Here is a 14,865-nt window from a genome sequence, read left to right as displayed (position 1 = left end):
AATAAAAATAAACAAAACGACTTAGTCTCGCTTGTGCTTTCATGCAGTGAGGTTGGATGTACTCTTGATGCTAGAGAAACAAATAACGAAATGTTTAATTTAGAATGGGAAAATGATTTTTTGTTTGCCGAAATTTTTTTTGGCAAACCTGAATGTTTGATTTGGAATCGGACGATGTCACGAACCAACAAATTTAATGTAGAAAGACATTATCTTACATGTCACAGTGAATATAATAATATTACGGTGTCGCAAGAAATTGTCTTATTTTAGATTTAAAAAAAATTTTTTTTGAAAAATTTGTTTTAGATTACGAATCACAAAATAATGATGATCTTTCCTTAAAAAGGAAAGCTTCATGCGTCGTTGCTGCAGCTCTTGCCAAACGTTGCCGTCCATTCGAAGACGGAGCGTTTTAGAATGTTTTGGATTAAAAACTGATGAAATTCGTAAAATAATAACAGAAATTCAGTTGTCCTCACATAATGTAACTAGAAGAACAGAAAATATCAGCACATTTATATATTTGAATATTAAAAATAAAATAATTAACTGCAAATATTTTTCTATTTGCTTGGATGAATGCACGGACATTAGCGATACAGCCCAATTAATAATATGTGTAAGAACAATAGATTGAAATCTTCAAATCCACGAAGAAATGCTGTCATTGGTTGCCATTCATGGAAATGTTAAGGGAAAAACTATTTTTGATATAATCCAAGAACAAATTTTTTCATTTGCTGATAGGGAAAAACTTTCTACCGTATGTACTGATGGTGCTAAGGTAATGATAGGAAAAATGACGGTTTTATTGGACATTTACTGAAATATAATTTTAATATATATTAATTTCAGTGCATAATCCACCAACAGGAATTATTTGCAAAAATTTGAATTTAATGAATACCATGAAAACGGCAACAAAAATTATAAACAAAATACGTGGTGGACATAATGCCCTGAACCATTGAAAGTTTAAAGCCTTTCTCGATGAAATAAATGCAGAATATGGAGATTTGTTAATGTATACCAAGATTAGATAGTAAAGTAAAGGGCGTTGTCTTCAGAGGCTCTTCAGTCTTCGCGAAGAGGTGATTCTGTATTTTGAAAATAATTCTGCAATAGAAAGTAATGATTTAGGTAGGTAGGTAGGTCGATAGGAGGATATATACCACATCAAATCCGAAGAAATACACCTAGGCCACTATCGGGCCTGTTGTGCGCTCCTTATCATGAAAAAAAAAAAAATATTTTTCAGTGTTCAGAAACTCAGTTTCCTGAACGTAATTCCTAAGAATCTTCCAATCAGTGTTAGTCAGGAATGTTATTTCCGGAATAACATCACTTCCAAGATACTTGGATCTAACTTAGACGAATGCCTGGCAGTGGCAAAGAAAGTGCTCCAGAGTTTCATTGTCCTCTCCACATGCTCTACATTCGTATGAATCCGCACGTCCAATTTTGCATAGATGTGCTCGTAGCCCTGTGTGACCACTCAGAATACGTACCATCATACTAACTTCAGACTTGCTCATTTTGAGGAGATTTTTCGTCTTGCTCTCATCAGGGTCACGCCATAGGATCTTCGTGGTTCTACCCACTGTTTCATTATTCCAAGAGGGCTTATGGGATTCTCTCACCCATATTTTTAGTTCAGCTTTTGTTGCGTCGAATGGTTTTGCGTTTGTCAGGGTAACTGCCTCGAGCTCCCTTCCCTTTAAAGCTATTACATTCGCCCTTTCGTTACCGACTACTCCCGAGTGGGCTGGTAAGTAATGATTTACTAATGTCTTTAAAAGACCATAACTTTATTTTAGATTTAGCATTTTTAACTGATATTACAGAATTTGTAAATAATCTAAACGTAAGGCAAAAATAAAAACATTTTTGAACTTGTGTGCGCGGTTAAACTATTTATAAATAAAACGGAAATATTAATGATTAATTTAAAAAACAAGAATTTAATTACAGTTAAGAGAACTACAGTTAAGAGAAGTATTCAATAGAACTTTTACCTTTAAATTAGATTAATATATAAAAGTATTAGAGGATTTATTAACAAATTGCAAAAAGCCTTTTAGCGATTTTTCGAAAATAGAGCACATAATTGAATTACATAATGACCCAATGTTTTGCAATAGAAATAATCAATCAAATGAAATTAAAGTAGAGCTTGAACAAATGAAAAATGATATATCATTACCATTAGTAAATGTCATCGAATTTTGGAAAAATGTTGATGAAAAAATTTACCCAAAAACAAAAAATGAACTTTTGAAATGATACTCCATGTTTGGTTCAACCTATATTTGTAAATCTTCCTTTTCTTTATCTGACAATACAGCATGAATATTTTAAATAACTTTATTTATATATACATGACCTGAACTTAAATTATTTGCTTTAATTTATTTTATTATTTTTTGCTAAGAAATTTTTATTATTAAAAATATAACCTAAACTAAAAGTTATTAAATATATTTTTTTTAATTCCTATTTTTATAGATCTTTTTTTAAATAATTCTCTTTTGTAATAAAAATTTTTGAAAAACTTTTTTTAGGAAATTTGTTTAAAAATTGTATTTTTTATATGTACCCTGCAGGAAATGAAGCGATAATTGTCTTAATGCCACTAGTACTAATACTAGAACAACAGACACTAGTACAAATTGGGTTAGAGTTTATATGGAAAAATACTAGTACTAGAAGTAGTTGAATGGCGCCACTTGTAGATTGATTTTTGTTTGACATGTGTTGGAAAAAATAAATTTTTTAAATTATTAAAATATAATTTTGAAACATTTTGCATAAAAAACTATATTTTCATACATATCCCTTCAAATGAGAGGATAAATAGTGCATGCAAATTTAGGTCCGGTTGCAGGCAAATCCCTATGTAAGTACGTCTATTAAATTTAAAAACTGCAATAAGTTTAATATTTGTTTTATCGTACGGCAAATGTTTTTATAACGAAATGGAGATATATACCTGAAGGGAATTTTTGGACATAATGAAATCAATGATGGTGATACGGATAGAACCAGAATTTCTTCAAACTTTCATATTGAATTGTTAGGTAAATGTATTTACAACATTTTTTATTGTATCTTTAGAAATAAAACCTTATAAAAAACAAGTTGTGTAGTAATTTTCACTTGGAATTGTGCAGGAGGCTTTCAAAAGAGCAAAACCACCAATTATGGCGACTTTTTATGAATATTAGAACTAGTATTAAACTGGTTCTAAAGAACCCAATTGGGTCCAAGTGTACTAGTATAAGTCTAGAACTAATGGTACTAGTAATTTTTCAAACACACTCAATGTTAATTTGAGCATTATGATGGTATAGGAAAGTTTACAGTTGCGAACTAGTACTGGTGATTTTGGTACTAGTAAAATACTAGTTTGGTACTAGTTCCATTTCCTGCAGGGTATGTACATAATTTTCATGAATAGTGAAATATAAATTGTTTTTTTTTTATTAAATTAGTCTTTTATATATATTTTTTCAATAATTCTCCATTCTAATCAAAATTTTTGAAATTACAAAATTTTTGAAATTATAAAAAACTCGTCTTTTTTTAAAATGTACATACATATTATAGTTTTCATGAATAGTATAATTAAGTTGTTTTTGTTTTATTAAATATGTTTTTTTTTTATAGTTTTTGTTAATTCTCCTTTCAAATCAAAATTTTGTATAGAAAATAATTATACATACATATGTACATAATTTTTATCAATAGTGAAATATTAGTTGTTTTTGTTTTATTAAGTTAGTTTTTTATAGATGTTTTTTTTTAAATAATTCACCATTCTAATACAATTTTTCGAAAATTTCCCTTTTTATAGAATATTTTTAAAAAATTCTCTTTTTTTATACAGTATAGTTCTTATGAATAGTGAAATATACGTTGTTTTTGTTTTACTTAATTAAATTTTTCATAAATAAGATTTATTTGTTTTAATTGGTTTGTTTTTATAATAATTGTGATACATTTTTATACCCTCCACCACCACCAGTGGTGATAGAGGGTATATATAAGTTTGTCATTCCGTTTGTAACACAAAGACATATTCATCTGAGACCCAACAAAGTATATATATTCTTGGTCCTTATGAAATTCTGAGTCGATTTAGATATGTCCGTCTGTCCGTCTGTCTGTCTGTCTGTATAAAACACGCTCACGGTAAAACGAAGCAATGGAACTTAATGAAATTCACCCAAAATATTTATTGTTATCCTAAGCAGTTTGGTATTGAAAATCAGCGAGATCGGTAGAATAGGTTCTGAGATATGAGTAAAAATTTGGGACAACCTCGAAAAAAATTGTGTTTTTTCACATATTTAATTGTACTTTTTACAAAAACTATTGCAGATAAATTGATTAATTTTGTCAGAAATACAACACTTGGTACCAGGATCAACTGTGTTAAAAATCGGTAAAATCGGTTCACAATTTCATATACCTCCCATACAAATGTACATATTCCAGGAAATTAATTTATTGTTAATAACTTCCGTTATAATGCCGATATCTTTACAAAATTTCACGAGTGAAAGTTTTATGCCAATAGAATTCATATAAAGAATTAATTTTCTGAATAGGTCCATAATTGGTCATAGCTCCCATATAAAAAAAAAAATAAAAAAATCACTTAAACGCACATAACTCATCACCAAATAACGATACACATGTCTAATTTGGCAGAAATATTGCTTTTGTATACAGAAATGTTAATGTAAAATTTGTATACGATCGGTCCGTAATTGGTCATAGCTCCCATACAAGGTCCCCTTCCGAAAATCACTTAAACGCATATTTCTCATTACCAAATAAAGATATTCATACAAAATTTGGCACAAATATTGCTTTTGTATACATAAATGATACTGTAAAATTTGTTTACGATCGGTCCATAATTGGTCGTAGTTCCCATACAATGTCCCCTTTCGAGAATCACTTAAACGCATATTACTAATTACTAAATAATGATATTCATAAAATATTTGGCACAAATATTGTTGAATTTTGTCAGACATATAGTTTTTGGTACTGTGATCCACTGTGTTAAAAATCGAAATCGGTCCACAATTTCTTGTACCACCCATAGGGACTCAAAAATGTATTATTTTTCGCAAAAAATTAAATAAAAAGTGTCCATGACGAACAGGGTTTGAACTTAAGATTTCTCAGTTGCCAGTTCTACGTCATACCCACTACACTATTATCTAGCTTCGTAATTGTTTGCAATTAATGATGTTCACATAGAAATTGTCTTTCCTGTTTGTGTAAAAAATTGTTGCTAAACCACGATCAAATAAAATGTACACATTGAGAAAGTGTAACTGTTTAATTTTTTATGCTATTCAGCAACATCAGTGTTAATAAAAGTTATTCAGCAGCAATGTTTTGTATAAACAGGAAATAACACGGCATTTTCATATGAAAAATATTAGTTAACGAAAGACAAAATAATGATGTGGTGCAATGGATGAAATAGAGAATTAACAAACCGAGCATCGCCGGTTCGATTCCTGGTCGATTTAAATTTTTTTTGTCATAAATAATAAACATTTTTAAAAAATCCAATTAAATGTGTAACTTTTTCTAAAAACATTTGATTTCTGATTAGATTTAGCCACGTATGACCGTCTGTCGATTCATAATTCTTTTCACGATCAAATTAATAATCTTTGGCCAAAATTTTGATTATATTCTTATGTAGCTTGGCATTGAATATTGAAAAATTCGGCTCAACAATAAAAATTTAAAAATAACATTTTTTGACAACATTGAAACAAAATCTTGTTTTTTTAAATTTTTTTTCATAGGATCAACAATATTGAAAATCTATCGTTTTAAAATTAATCATATTGCCATACATTTTTCCCACACATTGAAATTATTTTAAATACATAACATACGTTAACATTTGTTACATTTAGTACGCTCTTTAACAGTCTGTGAGGTGATAGTTTTGTTATACCCACCATCAAAAAAGATGGGGGGTATATTGTTTTTGTCATTCCGTTTGTAACACATTGAAATATTCGTCTAAGACCCATAAAAGTATATATATTCTGGGTCCTTATTAGATTCTAAAACGATCTAGCCATGTCCGTCCGTCTGTCTGTCTGTTGAAAACACGATAGAGTCCAAATGGAAGTAGCTAGCGAGCTGAAAATTTGCATAGATACTTCTAGTTGATGCAGTTTGTTTGGTATTGAAAATGGGCAATATCGGTCCACGATTTCGCCTAGCCCCCATATAAGGCCTCCTCCAGGTAATGACTTTATCGCTCATAACTTGCTAAGAGAAGCATCAATAGCGGTGAAATTCGGCACAAACATGTTTTATGGAAACATAAATCTCTTCGTAGAATTTTATAAGGATCGGTCCATAATTGACCCTACCCTCCATATAAAGCCCCCTTCAGAAAATGACTTTATCGCCCATAACTGGCTAAGAGAAGCATAAATTGCGGTGAAATTCAGCACAAACATGTTCTATGGGAACAGAAATCTTTTTGTAAAATTTTATAAGGATAGGCCTATAATTGACCCTACCCCCCATATAAAGTCCCTTCAGAAAACTACTTTATCGCTCATAACTGGCTAAGAGAAGCATCAATAGCGGTGAAATTCGGCACAAACATGTTTTATGGGAACATTAATCTCTTTGTAAAATTTTATAAGGATAGGCCTATTATTGACCCTACCCCCCATATAAAGTCCCCTTCAGAAAATGACTTTATCGCTCATAACTGGCTAAGAGAAGCATCAATAGCGGTGAAATTCGGCACAAACATGTTTTATGGGAACATTAATCTCTTCGTAGAATTTTATAAGGATCGGTCCATAATTGACCCTACCCTCCATATAAAGCCCCCTTCAGAAAATGACTTTATCGCCCATAACTGGCTAAGAGAAGCATAAATTGCGGTGAAATTCAGCACAAACATGTTCTATGGGAACATAAATCTCTTTGTAAAATTTTATAAGGATAGGCCTATAATTGACCCTACCCCCATATAAAGTCCCTTCAGAAAACTACTTTATCGCTCAGAGAAGCATCAATAGCGGTGAAATTCGGCACAAACATGTTTTATGGGAACATTAATCTCTTTGTAAAATTTTATAAGGATAAGCCTATTATTGACCCTACCCCCCATATAAAGTCCCCTTCAGAAAATGACTTTATCGCTCATAACTGGCTAAGAGAAGCATAAATAGCGGTGAAATTCGGCACAAACATGTTTTATGGGAACATTAATCTCTTTGTAAAATTTTATAAGGATAGGTCCATAATTGACCCTACCCCCCATATAAAGTCCCCTTCAGAAAATTACTTTATCGCTCATAACTGGCTAAGAGATGCATCAATAGCGGTGAAATTCGGCACAAACATGTTTTATGGGAACATTAATCTCTTTGTAAAATTTTATAAGGATAAGCCTATAATTGACCCTACCCCCCATATAAAGTCCCCTTCAGAAAATGACTTTATCGCTCACAACTGGCTAAGAGATGCATCAATAGCGGTGAAATTCGGCACAAACATGTTTAATGAGAACTTCAATTTCTTTGTAAAATTTTATAAGAATAGGTCCATAATTGACCCTACCGCCCATATGAAGTCCTCGTCAGAAATTGACTTTATTGCCCATAACTGGCTAAGAGAAGCATCAATAGTGGTGCAATTCGGCAGAAACTTGTTTTATAAGAACCTAAATCACTTCATAAAATGTTATAAGGACCGGTTCATAATTGACCCTACCCCCCATATAAGACCTCCCTTTAATGCTCTTATCTGACGTTAAGAAACATATATACATACATATATATAGCAATAAAATTCGACATAAAAAAGTTTTATAGGAACTAAAATCATTTTCTTAAATTTTATGAGGGTGGGTCCATAAGTTTATTACTGACGCGAAAATGTGAGTACAGCAGTAAAATTCTACATAAACAAGTTTTGTGCGAGCCAAAAATTCTTTATCAAATTATATATATAAGGATCGGTCCTTAATTAACCCTATCCCCCTTGTAAGGTCCCCTTCAGAAAATGACTTTAAAGATCATTACTAGCTTAAAACTGCAAGTGCAGCGATGAAATGCTTAAGCCCTTAATAATGGCCCTCTTCCAAATATTTCCCTGATGTTTATGTTAATATAGACATATGATTCAACATAGATCGATAATATCAAAGTTTATTTATAAGGATGATTTGATGGTGGGAATATAAGATTCGGCATGACCGAATATAACACTCTTACTTGTTTTTAATTGCATATGTAAGGCGTAATGTAAAATGTTAAGGTAAATTTGAATCAATTCATAAAATTTGATAAATTACGCAACCAGTTTAAGGTGGAGGGTATTTAAGATTCGGCAAAGCCGAATATAGCACTCTTACTTGTTTAAGTAAAATTTCTTCAATGAAATATCAAACACTGTTTTTTTAGATTCGGGTAAAATTTTGAAAAATAAAGTATTTTCAAACACATAAAAATGTTTCTGATAACCCATTCGGGCATATTTGCCCAAAAAATAACTTTTGAAATATTAAAAACAGCTAAAGAGATTAAAAAATCATTAAAAATACATTTTTTTTGCAAAAGTTCATAATTCTAAAAACATACATACATGCATACACACATACATGCATACATACATGCATACATGCATACATACATACATACATACATACATACATACCTACCTACCTACATACATACATACATACATACATACATACATACATACATACATACATACATACATACATACATACATACATACATACATACATACATACATACATACATACATACATACATACATACATACATACATACATACATACATACATACATACATACATACATACATACATACATACATACATACATACATACATACATACATACATACATACATACATACATACATACATACATACATACATACATACATACATACATACATACATACATACATACATACATACATACATACATACATACATACATACATACATACATACATACATACATACATACATTTTTATTTTTATTTTTCTCGTGTTCAGTACATTAATACGCATCGATTGAGTGGTATTCCTACATGAAATTGTTAAAAAGGCTGTTCCTCGGAACACTCTAATGTACATATTATGTACGTTAGATAAATATAGATAGCACAATACCGGTGATAGGATTAAAAATATTTAAATAAAATACAAAACATATGGAATTTCGAAAATCAGAAAAAACCATTTCGGTGAAATTATATGAGGTTTTTAATGAAATTATTTAAGTTTGATACATTTTTTAAATTTATTTAAATAAAATACAAAACATATCGAATTTAAAAAAACAGGAAAAAACATTTCGGTGAAATTATATGAGGTTTTTAATGAAATAATTTAAATTTGTTCCGTGCAATTTTTGGGAAATGTATACGATATTTGTAACAATTTTGGAGTTGTATACAAAATTGTGTTATGTCATTGAAACCGCCTCCCAATGACCTTTCATATGATACTAAATTTGCATATCGACCCTGTTTTGAATATTAGTACTATGTGGGTTTTAACAAAGTTTTCAGAAAAGCAAAAAACAGGTTAAATTAACTGTATTTTTGTTGTATCGCGTTGCTTTAGAAAAATATGTATCTTTTCGGATTCGTTAACTAATGTAATTAATATGTATTTATGAAAAATAACTGAATTTTTAACGCATTTTAGCGCAATTTAAAAAAAAACTCCACATAGGACTTTTTGGAAAACAATTTTTATATTGAAATATTCTTCCTATTTCATAAAAATCTTTATGCGAAATACATAAAATGATTTTAAGTTGATGAGTGCACCAAAAGGCAGGTAATGATATTTACAGTATTATATTAACTAGTTTAAATAATATATTATTTTGGCGGATTTATGATTTAAATCAATATGTTGATCAAATTATATAAAATTTGAAACACATAGGACTTTTTGTTAGAGCATTTAATATATGGAAATCACATAGGTGTTTTTGCTAAATCCTAAACCAATTAAGATATCGATAAATGCTTTTGTACACATAAGTATAATCAGTAGAGCTACAAATTGCAACAATAAAAAAATGTCGAAAAAGTCCACATAGTACTAAAATTCAAAACAAGGACGATATAATTTATTTACAAGAAATATGATAAAAATCATAAAAACCTTAAAAAAGGATCTTTTTATCCTTTGATCCAGCTCACCAAATATTGACGTCAGGACAAAAATTTTGAGAAATGGTATCTTAGAAAGAACTAAATTTACATTTTCGGTGGAAACATCAGCAACCTCCATTTTGGGGCCACCTGTACATATTTCTTTTCAACGTTTATCCAAATAAATCGTTTTAGTTTGTATCAATATCAGAAAATTCCGAAATATTGCAAATAATTTTGATGCGATATTTATCATGATTAAAATTTTAAAATTTGTTTAGTCATTTCAAAAACATAGTATTATTAGTTTAATATTATAGAAATATCGATTTTGAATACTACTTTCTATTAAGTACATTTAACATTTGATTTCTCTGATGTCACAATAAGAAATGTTGATAATGTACTTAAAGAATGTGACGTAGCTTATTTTAATTGAAATATTTCATTATTATAAATAATCTATTTGTCTATATATATAAAATTCTAACGTTACTGACTGACTGACTGACTGACTGCCAAACGGCTGAACCTAGAATCATGAAATTTTGACAGTAGATGTGTTTTTGGTTATATAGATCCACTAAGGAGGGATTTTTGGAAATTTGTACATTTAGGGGTAAAAAAGGGAAAAAACGGGTAAAACAGGTTTTCTTAATTATCTTACCCAATATTAGTGATACAAGAAAAATTTTAAATGCTCATGTATCAACTCTTAAGTGACTTTTCGACACATCAAATTGTTTGACTCAAACGGTAAGTTTTTTGATTGTGTTAGTGAAAAAACTCACATGTATATATGCGGTGTGAGTTTTTTTACTAACACAATCAAAAAACTTACCGTTTGAGTCAAACAAATTTGATGTGTGGCCGTGTCGCTTTAAAATAAGCAGATGGGTGTGTGGTACTTTTTTGAAATTCGTACTTTTAAGGTGTGAAAATGTGTAGCAAAGATACTTTTTTTGGCCCTTTATAACAAACTCACATTTGTGTAAGTATTTTGAATATATCTCCCAAAATTAGGAAACACCTGTTTCGTACTTTTTAAAAATTCAGCCCTTTTTGGGTGTAAAAGGGAGAAAACTGTATTTTTGGTGCTTTTTTTTAGCACATTAAGAAAACTTTTTAGATTTATTGATGTATTCCTATTAAATTACGGATTAACTCTGTAATATTTATTGAAACAAAATGTTCGCTATTTCACTGGGGAAAAAATTACCAAAAAGGGGAAAAACGGGAAATTTAATTTTATTCAAACTCATTAAGCCAATTTTAAAATTTAAATAAAATTTGAAAAGGTCGTTTATTTACTCACACAAAATAAGCTATTGGTATATTATTTTGGAATTCGAGTACTAAGGCCTATATAGGACCAAATTCGAGTAAATTGTTTGGTGCACAATTTTTTTGGAACAAATGAATGCAGATTTGAATCGTTTGAGTTTTATCTGTGATATATAGATTTAAATACGGAACATTTTGTAAACTTAATTCTCAAAAAAGTATATTTCTAAGCGAAAAAGGGAAAAAATGTACTATTTTTATTAGTAATAGGTAGAATTAATTCCATTTTTGGCACTTTTTCTTTCTTCAAATGATATAATATGAATTCAAAATACATGATTATTAAACATACACGGTACTCATTGAATAAGATTCTTTAAGAGAGAAATTTTTAGTACTTTTTATCTCATAAATGGTACTTTTTGAATTTTCTAAAATATTCAACCTAGGAACATTAATTTTAACATATATGGTCTTGACTGAATAATATTTTGTAAATGGGTACTCTTTGGTCCTTTTCCATTTTTTAAATGGTACCTTTTGGTTTCTCTATAATGGTTAACCGGAACACATCCTTATTAAATGAGAATTTATTGAGAGATTTTTGTACTTTTTCGTTTTTCCGATGGTGATATTGAACATAGAAATATAAAATTTAAAATATAGGGACCTTAGTGAATGAGAATCTACTGAAAGGGACTTTTGGTACTTTTTCATTCATCAAATTATATTATTTGAATTGTCTATAATATTAAACACAGAAACATAAATTTTTTGATTACATAAGAGGTATTTTAAAGTACTTTTTTCAAATTTCGAAATTTTCTATAATGTGGAAGATAAACGAATGAAACTAAAAATGCAATCTTCTTCCTGAATGCGAATTTATCCATGTGATATTGAACGTAAAAAACTGAAACATTAAAAAATTTTTAAATCAATTTTAATTTTCTATAAAAGGAAACAAAATTTTGTATGTATTTAATTTTGGTTAGGGTAGCGAAGCACCCAGGGTATGCTAGTGTGTTATAAATTATAAGTAATTGCAAGAAAGCGTTTAATAAATTAGCTATACCCAGTATGCTTCGCTATCCTCATCGCAATGTAATAAAGTGAATATTGTTGTAATTTTTCAGTCAGACCAATATCCATTCACTTGTACACACATACATATTTGCAATATCAGATCTATGAATTTATAGATTTTTATGTACATATATTTCTAGGTTTAGTACTCTGCATGTTTAATTTCATGGTTTAATGTTAAAAGTACAAGTTTAAGTATAAAAGAATACCAAACATCCAACATTATAGAAAACTCAAACTCAAGTAGCAGTAGAAGGAAGGAAAAGTACCAACAAATTTCCTTTTATAGATTAAAATGTTCTCGAGTCGCTAACATTCTAGTTTAATGGTTCCCACCGGTTTTTACTTCGCGGACACCTTGATGAACTTATTTAATTTCGCGGAACCCCCTACATATTTTGATATCTTATTGTTCTAAATAATTGTTCATCTGAAAATTGTCCTAGTCCATAAATCCCTAGGTCAAATAAATGTAGAGATGACATATCTATAAAATATTCCCTTACATGGAGAATATGTATATAATATTTCAGATAGGTTTTCAATTGCATGGTTTTGGAGATAGAATGACTTCCTTGTTGAAATATTTACATGTTTTTTAATTTTATAATCGTGAACTCTTTCACGTTAATTTTTCTTCAAGGTAGCGGTTTCTTATCAAAAAGGTTTCTTTATCATATATTGTCGACATGTGCTTAAGGATTCACTTTTCACTTTTTGTGTTACGATTGCAGAGGGGTGAACTGAATAAGTAAGCTAAGTTTTCGGAAAAATAATATAAGAAAGTTGGACTTTTTAATTGTTGTTGCGGATTGCGTAATCCGCATAATATATGACTTCAACTCTTTGCGAAAGTACTGCGAATTTGAAACTTAAATTTGAATTATAAAATACCAACGAATTATTTGGTTTGACTATTTACGCGAAACACTATGGATTTTCTGATGTTAATTTAAGAATAAAAAGTCACCTCTGTTTCGGAAATATATAATTTTAGACCTTTCAAAGAATTTCAATTGCATGGTTTTGGAGATAGAATGACTTCCTTGTTGAAATATTTACATGTTTTTTAATTTTATGATCGTGAACTCTTTCACGTTAATTTTTCTTCAAGGTAGCGGTTTCTTATCAAAAAGGTTTCTTTATCATATATTGTCGACATGTACTTAAGGATTCACTTTTCACTTTTTGTGTTACGATTGCAGAGGGGTGAACTGAATAAGTAAGCTAAGTTTTCGGAAAAATAATATAAGAAAGTTGGACTTTTTAATTGTTGTTGCGGATTGCGTAATCCGCATAATATATGACTTCAACTCTTTGCGAAAGTACTGTGAATTTGAAACTTAAATTTGAATTATAAAATACCAACGAATTATTTGGTTTGACTATTTACGCGAAACACTATGGATTTTCTGATGTTAATTTAAGAATAAAAAGTCACCTCTGTTTCGGAAATATATAATTTTAGACCTTTCAAAGAAGAACACTTTTGCTTACAATTTGACAAATTTAAATCTGCGATAAGCTTGTCTTTGAATGTGGCCTAACTTCATACTCTAGATACCAGCATCCGTCTGAAATAAAAACCATTACATATACATATATAAATTACAAATCACACAATACTTTTACTTTAGAAAAGTGATCCAATAAATTTGTAGGGCCTAGCTTCGTCCTGATAAACAACCGAAAAAATAAAATTCAAAATGTCACCAAGAAAACTGGGATTATTGTACAAAATTAGATATATTTGTACATATAAAAGCAGAATACTGTGTTTATTTATGTTTTTTTTTTTCGTTCTTCTTCGGTTCCCATTTGGGAACCGTTGCTCTAACGAAAAATTATTAAAAAGTCCTTCTAAAGATTTTCCATTACTCGGCCCCTGCATGTTTAATTTCAATATTACAAAAAAAAATAATAAAAAAGTACCAGGCGAATAACAAGCAAGTACTAAAACTTACTTTTTATATAACAGAAAATCAAAAAGTACCTTTTGTAGCACTAAAAGTACGAAAAATTCATTCCTACAGATTTCTATTCACTCTGAAATTTAATTATATGTTCAATATGATAGAAAATTAAAAAGTACCAAACGAAAAACGAATAAGTATCAGAAAGTCCCGGTTTTAGTTTCTCATTTAATTCTACATGTTGATTTTAATTTTTCTATGTTCAATATAATAGAAAACTCAAAAAGTACCATATGAAAAACGAAAAACCAAAAAATATTCCTTGCACCAGAGTTCCAAATTACACCCCATTAGTATTACTAAA

Source organism: Lucilia sericata, unplaced genomic scaffold (genome assembly GCF_015586225.1).
Source record: "Lucilia sericata isolate MDLA Ls3-8-SP2 unplaced genomic scaffold, ASM1558622v1 Contig000013F_arrow, whole genome shotgun sequence".
In the NCBI taxonomy this organism is placed as follows: domain Eukaryota; kingdom Metazoa; phylum Arthropoda; class Insecta; order Diptera; family Calliphoridae; genus Lucilia; species Lucilia sericata.
The sequence above is the reverse complement of the archived record's forward strand: the minus strand, read 5'-3'. Positions refer to the sequence as shown.